At 39.7% G+C, this 11,132-nt stretch overlaps 1 long non-coding RNA gene across 1 annotated transcript; it reads right to left on the reverse strand.

Moving 5' to 3' along the window:
- Window positions 1–2,000: 2,000 nt before the first annotated feature.
- On the reverse strand, window positions 2,001–9,173 carry LOC135445024 (uncharacterized). Its single transcript, XR_010439429.1, has 3 exons — window positions 8,577–9,173; window positions 3,127–3,203; window positions 2,001–2,047 (listed from the first exon to the last, which is right to left on the reverse strand). It is a non-coding gene; the product is annotated as an uncharacterized LOC135445024 (long non-coding RNA).
- Between the last annotated feature and the right edge of the window lie 1,959 nt (window positions 9,174–11,132).

An 11,132-nucleotide genomic window follows, 5' to 3' on the forward strand; every position in this document is an offset into this window, starting at 1 on the left:
ATGGATTGACAAAAATAATGAAAGTTGCTGAATGTGAAGCATATTTAGTACAGAAGCACCATGACAGATAATGCTGTAATTACTCTATGCAGTTGCTGAATCTAACAATATAAATTCAATGCAAAGCATGAATTTATTTCTCACAGCTTTAGAGAATCAGAACAACCTAAATTTCCCTCTATTTCTTTCAAAAAGAAAGTTAATTTTAAAAGTATGTATGAATATAAATTCCAGAAAAATTATAGGATTCTTCTGCTTTCCTTTCTTCCCACACTGTATCTGAGAACACCAATTTTTTTTCATTTGTTTCACTTTCCCTTGCAGAACTCTGACAGAGATGCAATTTGCTTTAGGAAACCAACTTATTCTAAGCCTATTACCTAATAACTTTGCACTGTGCACCTACCTGGTAAGGACTAAACAGAAAAAACACCATGCCCATATTTGCAGAAATATATAAGTGATCCTTTACCTAACACACATCCATGATTTTCAGCTTATCTGAACAATTTATGTTCAGATGCTAAATTTCAAATTCACTGGTTACTCATAATCCTTTCCAACAGATGTCAGGAACCACATCACATCCTGTGTTTTTCCTCCTTCTGCAATACACAATTTCTTTATGTGACAGCAAGCAGTGGGTAAACTGCAGTTTCATTTTGGTAAAAAATTCTCAATAAAACTTAGTTGCCCACACATTTCTGCAAAAAAATCATTGAAGAATTTGGATTAATAGCATATTGGCTTGCTGATAATATATGGCATGGTTTAGGAATTTCTGGGGAAAAAATAAAAATGAAAATCAGAAATAATCACTGAATAATGCATAATTTTAGTGCAGTACATAAATTTCTCAAGTCTTCCTGACTCGTAATAGAGCAAGCACACCCAGTGCTGTGGAAATGTGGCATTTCCTGGCCTTCATTGCAGCACCAGAAGCACATCCTGAGTTAGGCTATTCCATGGCAAATGGGAAAAAAATCTACCTAAGCTAGCAGGAAAACACCAAATTTGGACTGATAACCCAAATTATCAGCAGCATATCTGTATAGCAGGACATAAGCCAAACTAGAGGGGGAAAAGGAAAAGAGGTGGAACCCAGTTAAAGTACAAGTGAAACTCTTCATGGCCGAGGCAAGCGCGACCAATGATAACTCCAATAATTTTTCACTGTTTGTACAGGGAACATTTAAATAATTTTGTGGTGTTTCCCTCCCATCATTCTCATCCCTCCCTTCCTCCACTTGCAGGTTGTCTCAGATCACACCTTTTGTTTGTTCGCTAAGGTCAGTTGTGGCACATCTTCCTTTCACATGATTAAGGCCACAGTGAACACCATGCACTAAAATATGAAATAACCTGTTTCCTATAAATATCTCGACCAGCTAGCACCAGGAAAGCAAGGGAGAGCTCTTCTACTTTGGTATATGGCAAAGTGACACGTTTTCCTTTTTCTTTGGATAAAATTTACTTGTTATTAACATGAAATCCACCTGCTACAACATCTTACATCCCCAATACATGCCCAACATCTCATATGACCCAGAACTGCATAGAGTGCACCACAATCCATGAAAGGACGGCATTAACACAGAGCAACACAAGTAGACATAAAAAAGGTCAACATTTAACCCTGGATTTTAGCCCTTATCATATTTTTGGTCTTTCAGCAACTAAATTCTTTGGCACTAGCAGCAGCAATCTAGGCTAAAACCAAAGATTCCACCTGTAAATTAGCAGCCCACTATTTTCAAGTGCCTAAAAGGGATTCAGAACCATCCATGGGTGCAGACATACTCAATGCACAAAGCCTCTTTTTGTCTGGAAAATAAAATGGGTAATTGCCAAAGTTAGCCCCTGATCTACTTGTCCACATATGTAGAAGGTTATAGTGCATGACCTGTATGAATGTTGGAGGAAATAAATAATTATTTCAATATTTTCAATAGTCAAAAGCAAAACAAATAAAAATATTTTAAAAAATCTGTGCTTACCTCCTGCACTCAAATCTTCCATATATTGAGATTTTGTAAGATTTTTGCTCCTGTAAGAATAATATTTAGGGAAGGAAGATGACACTGTCCATGTAGTAGGAGGAAAATAAAAAGCACTGTTAGGAGCTTGGCAGCAATATGTACAGACATATTTCCTTTTAATGGCAAATACATATCGGATCTACCAGTCAAACACACATATCTCAGTAGGTATGGCTACATTTCCCTCTTGATTTTGCTATCAAAGTGTTTATTTACCACATTTATATGCCCCTCAGAAATATACACAGAGAAGCAAAAGGTCTTTTTGATCAGATGAGAGGTTCCTTTGCAAGGCATTTTTGCCCATTTATCTAAAAGCCATATACAAACTGTCTCAAGATGTTCCCAAATTGCTTTCTTACTTGTTCTTCTGAATTCTTGTTAGTTCCTATTTAATGGCTCATCTGTCTGTTGTCATTTACACACCTTGCACACTGCAGGGTGCTGCAGGACATATCCTGATTGCTGACATATTTTTGTGAAGGAAATCCTTGCAATCAGCTGTCCAACATTTGACCACAGGGCATAGAATGAGGGAACTGTTATTATGACCAAGGAAATCAAAGCTCCATAATGGTCTGGGAGGGGAGAGGTGAAGGGGGAAAGAAGGACAAACCCCCAAATCTCTAGGAGCATAATGAAAAGAAAAAGAAATCCTTTCTAAAGGCCTGAGGTTGAAAATCACTGATTTCTAAAATCCCAGAGGCCAATGGAAGCTGAAAGCATTTGACATCCCTTTGGCCAGGTCTTATTAGTCCACTACACTCCTCAAATCTTACTATTTGCAGCATGTATTTTCTAGCACATAGCAGAAAATGGTGCTAATTGCAACATTAGTATTTTGTAGTTGGCAGTAGTAACCACTGCTAACTGATAACACAAATTAGAGACAAACCTCAGAGCCTATTTAGCTCACCACTTTCACCTGCAGCTTGAACAAGACAGAAAACAACTCAGCCTGCTGCAACACACTCCACAAGAGCTACAGATGTGAAGGTAAATAGATGATTTAGGAAAAAGCTGAATTTAGACATAAAATATTGACTTAAAAGTACAAATTTCTCCCTGTTTAGTTTTCTGAGCTCACACTCTGGCTCTGTGAACAACCAGGCTTGGTCTTCTGCTGTGGAAGGGGAACATCACCAAAGCCAACAGATGTATCACCTGCAAAGAAAAGGTCACTGTTACAAACCCAAATCAAAACCCAGTCCAAAACATTTTGTCTGTTTCAAAGCAGGCTGGGACTCATTTATGGTGAAATTTAGTGGGAATAAAACACCGGTTCCCTTGACAAGAAAGCCTAACAATACATGCTACATAAATAGTAGTGGTTCACAAATAACGTAGTATATATTTAATTAAAGTATCTGCATAAAAGCAAATAACATCTCTGTGCTATGTAAAGTATTAAGGCAGTTAAAGAAATCCTTTCAGAGGACATGGCTGATTTATTATCAGGCTTATTTCATGGTTTCATCCAGAAGTCACAATTCAGAGCATATCCAACCACATCTTTCCAGAATACTCTACCAGGAATCTTCCCTTAAGTGTTGTGGAAATGTGCCCAGGACCCTCCATTCACAATTTAAAAGGCTTTTCTTAGGCACTACCCCACCCCTCAATGTGTAGGATTTATGTATCCAGACATAACAATATCCTAATGCCTTGCATGTCCACTCTGAAAACCCCTTCTTGAAGTCCTCCACTTGTGAAATCACCATCAAGCTTTATGTGAAGTTCCCAAAGAAAGCAATAACCAATCTATGAACAGGAGTTTGCATGTAATATTTCTCATTGTATGGCAATGTTTTACCAGTTCATCTTAAAAAAAAAAAAAAAACACAAAAAGAAATCTGAAGACTAAAGTCAGGAAAATGCTACAATATTTGAGCGACCAGCAAACACCGGTTTGGTGTCTTTAGAGGGGCAGGGAAAGCCTTGCATCTCACACATGATTTCATTTTATGCAATCACAGTGGGAGAAAAGGAAGTGGCAATTACTTTTCAACTGATCTTTCCATCTAGGCTAGACAAAAATGCAGATTCAATGTAGCTACTGTACACACAGAAACAGACAGGAGGCATTTCTACAAACTCCCAGCCTGTGCTGCTGTGGGCAAGCTGAGGCCACAGCAAGAGTCTCTGAAGAGTGAAGGGAGCTAATTATTGTTGTACACACTTGTAATAAATCAAAGGTATTAAATCTCTCTGTGAACCTTTGCCATCCATTGCCTTGAACACGTTTGTATGCCTAGAACCTCTCTAAGGTTTAATTGTTACAATAAAGGCAATTCTTCAACAAAACAACGAAACAAGATATTCACTTTTCTGTGAGAAGGACAGTTAATAAAATGAAAGAGGTGGATCTCTGCTTTGATGCTGACCAGGGCAGAGAGCTAACAAATGGATGGAAGACTCTGTGCAGCTCTAGGGTAAAAGAGAAGCATCTCTGCCCATCTTCACAGAGCAGCTGCACGTGGCAGGAAAGCAGCTGTGCCCAAGAGGCACCACCCAAAGAGATGCTCCAGGTTTGGGCAAACAACTGAGCAGTGGTAAGAAGATATGAAAAAACTCAAGATGTTCTTATTCCTAGACTTCCTACACTATTAATGCTATGTTTTAACGCTTTTCTTATTTATAAACTTCTAGTGGTTTTGTCTGGCTTCCTCAGCTGAGCTACAAGACTTCTGTAAACCAGCCCCAAATTGTGCCTGCCACAGCAGCTCTAACTCAGGTTTTCTTTACTGCTGACTACAGAATTATTCTCCCAGCACTGCCACTGCTTACAGATGTCTTTGTTTAACTTGAGTATTCCTTAGCATCTGCCAGCATTTTCCCCTAGCTAAATTCCTACTAAATGTACTTTACTTCTCTAAGCCTCATCAGCTACTGCTCTAAATGCATCCCTCCAAGAGAAAAAAAAACCTCTACCTGTCTTTAATAGGTGTATCAATAAAAGGAGGATTAGAAATCTGCACTTCTGGGCTGTTAAACAAACTCTTTTCTGCCTCCATTTATTCAACCATAAAATGCTTAAAATATTCACTACAATATTTCAAAGAACAGTTAAAAAGCTTAATGCTATTAATTCAATACTACTGATTCTGTCTTGCTACAGAGACTATATATGACCTTCCATACCAGGTCAATATATAAGATTTATAGTTTATGGTTTGTAGTCATTAGTATAACATTATTTGCAAAGCTAATACACCAGCCCTATGGAGCAGAAGGTAGTATCTGCATTATAGGCAGGATTCTATTCTTACTTGCTAGCTATTCCTTTTAAGTAAGCCTGTAACACTTATTTTTTTCCTATAGAGGAGAATTATTAATAAATATGTAGTGCCAGTAAGCTTTAATTTAGCTAAAAGCCCACTGTTTCAAAGAACTTCTATGGAATAAAATTAATCCTTTTTTTTTAATACATATTACAGAATTTTTTTCTTACAGCTGTTTTAGCAAGGTTTTCCCCTTAGGTCTGTATATTATAAAAAACATTTTCAAAAGAAATAAAAAAAAAACAACAAACAAAACCAAAAACAAAGTGATGAATCAGTAACCCACAGAAGTACAGAGAACATCATTATAACCTAAAGACAAAAAACACTATTTCTAAAATTACAGACCTGAAGTTGTTCTTTAAAAAAAATTAAAATAAAAAAAAAAAATATATATATATATATATTTCTAAGTAACTTCCAGGTTTGATTGTGCAGCCAATATTTACTATATCATGGACTTATGAGACCATGCTCTGTCTCTCTAAAAGAAAGAGGGTTGCATTTAGCTGCACTAATTTTCTCTAGGAATGATTCTGCTCTGTGCAGGGGATGACTGTCAGCCATTTCCAGCACTAATTTGGACTCAAGTATGGTAAGACCTAATTTCTCTGCATACACTGCAGAGTTTTGAGATTCCTGAATGCTTCAGCCTTTTGAGAGTTTTGTTGTTTTCTATTAGCTGCAACTTCACTGTCTCCGACTGCCAGCAGAGGGAGAAAATGGAATATGAAGTAGAGAACATAATACAACACACCATCTCTCATCCACACTGCTGAAATAAATATGATGCGGTTTCAACCATTTCTTTTCTAGGGCAGGGTACACTCATTCTAAGTTTCCCAGTCTACTAGTAATCTGATTAATTTTGTTTGGGTTATTTTTCCCCCTCTCTCCCTTCTGACTTTTTTCCCCATCTCTCCCTTTTTGCCTTTCGTTCCATGCAGGCAGAATCTTTATAGGATATATAAATAGTGAAAGAATTATGCAGAGGGGGTTTATTATGAAACTAGAAATCATTTCATTGACATTAATGGGATAGTCTGTCTCTTGGAGAGCTCCACATTTTTAGAAGCCATTTCCTGTTCTCAAGGTCCCTTAATGCAACGAACCAGGGCAAGATGGGAATTGCTTTGCCTCTCTTGTGCCTCAAAGACATGTGTACATGAGATGGGCTGCTGAAGGGCTACAATTTTAAGTACCAGCAGCCTTTTATTTAGACTGGATTCTGTTTTTGTTAAGCTTATTGACAAACAAGCAGTTATTTTCACCAGAAGTGAAAACAACTTGCCCCTGAAGATGCCGTCCCCACATCTGGGAAAGCACGTACACACACAGCAGGCTATGTAACACACTATTTAAATAAAGTGCTTTCTCATTCCTTCCTCAGGCATAAAAAGCTGTTAGCTGTAAGAGAGACAAAGGGCAGACAGCTCTGGCTGCTGCCTCATTGCCTCCCAGCTCCTGGCACTGAGGCTTGGCTGGCTGGGTCAGGAGCTCGGTCCTCATTGCAGGGATCCTCACGCTCCAGGTGAGGATGTGACTGTGACAGACAACCCGGGATCCACACCTAATGCCTGCAGCTTGCACCACCTGCTTTAAATAAGGAATGGGGGATGCATTGGTGCAGCCAAAATGGTAGAGGTTCCCAGGAATAAATTACTTTCTTATTGGTCTCATATTCTTAGAGCCTGTACATAGGTTGCTCCACTCTTTACGCTGGTAGCATTTTACACACACAGATGATTGTGGACCTAACAATAAATGATGGCAGTGCTAAGTTGGACCTACAGCTGTCTAGGGGTGTCCATGAATCATCTGGTGTCTGGGGAATTTCTGTTCCAAGGCTGAAAGAAATCAAGCCATGGAGAGATAAGTGATGGCCAAAAAACATTAGACACTCACTGAATCAACGCCCTCATCAATAACAAAATCATTAGCAAAGGGATAAACCCAAAGTGAGTTCCTTGATATAGCAACAGTCAGAAGAGTTTGATCAGAGGCTTCTGTAAACAGAGCTCAGCTGCTTTTCCTGCAAGATTGGATTCTTTTAAATAGAAATTGGGACAAACCCCCTTCTCCAAATTATGTTTTGCTAGGTCAGGAGGGACATCAGAAACTTTAGGGACAGCAGTTTCAGAGGGCAAAGGTGGTCATGAATAGGATTTCAAAGAATGGGGGCAGCTCAAGTAAATAATACAGCACAGGAGAAAAAAGTTCTACAGTGGTACACAGAAAATCAGGGGGTTACAACACTTAAAATTTGTGTGACATGGGTTTAGTATGATAAATAAAGCCTGCTGCCATCAAAGGCCATTGGAATGATGCAGACAACCCCTTTACTGGGGTACTGACAGAGGAAAAGGTTATCCAGAACATCAGAGGAGTGCTGTGCTGAGGCACAGCAACAGGAGCAGTAAAATGAGCATGTAGTCAAGGGAAAATGGGCCATAATAGATTCAGGATGGAACAAGAGGCTTGCTGACAAGGCCACAGAGGAGAGATGCCAGCTGGCTCACATCCTGTCAAATGACAAATGGATAGAAAAAATGTCCTGAGGTTTCTTTCCTGTCTAGCATGGCAGTGCTGAGCACAAGGCATGGGGCTGTTCTTCACCTCCATCCACAGAGTGCTGCAGCTCTGCTGGCTGGAGATCAGGCAGATCAAGCACAGTCTGCTGCTGAGCAGGGCCTCTTTGGGCTCTGGGTTACTGTTTTAGGATGCTGGCAGTGCCAGCTTCCTTCCCTGCCCAGCTAAGGATACAGGCTGGGTGTTGTCACCAGGATTTTGGAGTAAAATCTTCCTCATCCCTGAGGGCACAGATACCATGGGGTGTGTGGCAATCCAAATGGGATGGACCCCAGCACTGTATTTAGGCTAGACTGGGGGTTTATCTGAGCTTATCCAACCCTACACAGGCTCAGAAGTGATTTATGAGCAGTACAGAGGACCAATAAAAGTTCAGTCAGCATATATGTGTATTGTCTCTTCCAAAAAAGCAGTGAAAGGAAAACTACCAGCTGCCTTTGAAACAGGGATGCAGGAGCCTGACTGCAGTAAAACCACCTCCATCTGACAATTGGAACTCGACACACAGCAGCAGGCAATAAACTTCAAGGACCAGGCTGGTGCTGCTGGAGGAATGGTGCAGCTGGCTAAGCAATTTTTATCTGCATGTAAATTCTGCTGATTTAACCACAGCTTCCTCCAGGGATTTCTCTAGGATCTAGATTTCTCTTATGTCAGGAAGACTTACCTATGTGTGATACAAAGCCAGATTCCTTCAAAAACTCTTTGCTTCCTGGTTGTTCCTGCGATGTGCTCACAGCTTCTGCACTTCAAACACTTGTCATGCAGGCAAGCCTGTTGAATATCAATTATTTCCTAAAAGGGTTCCTTTCCAGAAGCTCAACCCCACCTCAGGCAGCAGCTATCCAGCAGTTTGTGCTTCACCATTGTGTATGGCTGCTCTGTTATCCATAACAGCTTTGGGATCCATAAAGGCACGGATATGAAGGAGTGGCTTGGATTTATCAGTGTTTACCTCTATAGCTGTCCTTGCACATGGCACCAATGAAGCTCACACACTGTATGCCAGTGACAGAGCATAAGTTCTGCCCCAGTGACAGAGTTTTTAGGCAGGAGTGTTCCCTGACAGCTACTGGGCATGCCCTGATGTCTCAGCAGCTCCCAAATCAAAGCTGGCAGGCAGCTCACAGGCAGACTGGGAGATTTATGTTCAGCAAAAACAGGCCCATGGACTTCACTGAAACCACTGCAGCATGGAGAAGGAAAAATCAGGCCCATGTTGTGCCACAAATGGCTTCTGCAGGATTCTTCTGTAGGTGTAGTTAATTCTGCATGGCAAGGAATATTTACCCAGATTATTTATTCCTCCTTTTCTTATAAGACCCTGGCTTGTTTTCTCTCAAAAAGTCATGTTTCTTACTCCCATTTGTAAATTGCCAGAGGCAAGTAAAGCACAGCAAGTGCACAGAGAGCAAAGACCTACCAGAATAGCTCATTTTAGTCAGACTGCTAGTGGCATTTGCAGCTTGTGTCAACTTGTACAAATGGGACAGGCAGAGGGAAATGGTTTCCCATGTGGTAAGTGGTATGGCATATTTAGAAAGTACTGGTACACCTAGAGAAGCATGAGGGCTGTGAATAAAAGCCTCACATATTGGAATCGGCACATTTCATGGCATCCGCATGCTGCAGAGGAGGCAATAGCCAGTGCTATTGGGCTGACTGTGATCCATTCTCATCACTGGGATGAAATCACAGGCTAGTGAAAAGATTGATCTCCTGGAAAAAAATACTTAAAAAAAGAAAAAAAAACACCCTGAAAGTAATTCCACATTTTCTAATATCATTCTCTACCTAATTTTTTCTTATTTTCTTGTAAGCAACTACAAAATCTGGAAATCAAGCCTAAGTCTACAGATTTCATTCTACTTCCACTCAGTCCAGTACAAATCTAGAATAAGTTAACTAGAGTTAATATAGAAACAAAACAATAAAAGTATGAATTAGATCTGATCTATTGAAAGGTTTAAGAAAATAAAATAGTCCAGCTTTAATTTGCTGGTTCAATCAAGCCAAGGCAAGAACAGAATTGGCAGAAACAGACACAGAAATAATGATATATTTGTGTTCTGTGTCAAAATTTAGGCTTTTTTTAAGGAGTCATGGCACAGTACTTGAATTTGTTGTTTTAGAGGGAACTCAGCTGAGACCTGAGAGCACTTGCTGTTTGGGGATTTTAGTTTTTTCAATACTGTGTTAGATATCATATGCTGAAGACCAAATTCCCAACCAATTTAAGTGAGTTGGGATTTACCTTTAATTTCAATGCAACTCCTTTAGATCTCAGCACTGCTCAGCACTGGCATTTTCATGAAATGTATTGGTACAAGCCAATGCAATTTAACAACACAAGCACAGCAGTACTTGGTAGAGACTGAACTAGCTCTATTTCTCTATTTTTTAATGCTAAGACCAGAGAAGACCATTACATTATAGAGTTTGATCTGCTGAAAAGCACAGCCCATTCACTGAGACAAAACCTCTCATTAAAATAGATTAGAATTTGATCTTGAGCATGTGAGAGAAATATCATCATTCTCAGGTAGCTAAGAATTATGAAACCAAGAATGGACTGAGCAGCACCTATCCACTATCCATAACCATCACATTTTGAGTTCTGGTCGCTTTCCAGATTTGATTGCCTCTCCCTATTTCTTCATTTAAGGAGGAGAAAAAAATTTAAAATTGGAAAAAAAAAATAAACCACTCTCCTTAAAGCCTGCAGGCAACTGGGCTGAAGTATAAGATATGGTAACTTGCTGAACAGAAAAACAAAATACACTGATGCTGAAGCTGAAAATTCTAAAAACAAAATACACTGATGCTGAGGCTGAAAATTCTATCTTTCTTACTCATCTACAGAGTCAGACCAGACTAAAATACTCCTTGGAATGAATTTGAAAGGCTCCTTGTGTCCACTCACCAGGTAAATTATTTCAGCATTTAATTATCCTGTTCCTGTGGTGAACCTCCTTGGTTCCTGCTCCTTCCTTGTGCCTGGAACTTATGGCACTTTCTTATGCAGAACCTGAATTAGTTCAGATTCCCCTTCCAGCCACTGAGCTGTGATGTGCCTTGTAACAGCTGCTGTCATAGCCCTTTCCATGTCTCAGCACTGATTTTCAGCTGTGATGTGCCCCTCTAATGTTGTTATTGAAGAGACTTGGGCATACAAATGGTTCAAAAGTCTGTAGAAAACTGCTGCAGCCATGGGTTCAGTTCC

This window comes from Zonotrichia leucophrys, chromosome 3, assembly GCF_028769735.1.
Source record: "Zonotrichia leucophrys gambelii isolate GWCS_2022_RI chromosome 3, RI_Zleu_2.0, whole genome shotgun sequence".
Classification (NCBI taxonomy): Eukaryota; Metazoa; Chordata; class Aves; order Passeriformes; family Passerellidae; genus Zonotrichia; species Zonotrichia leucophrys.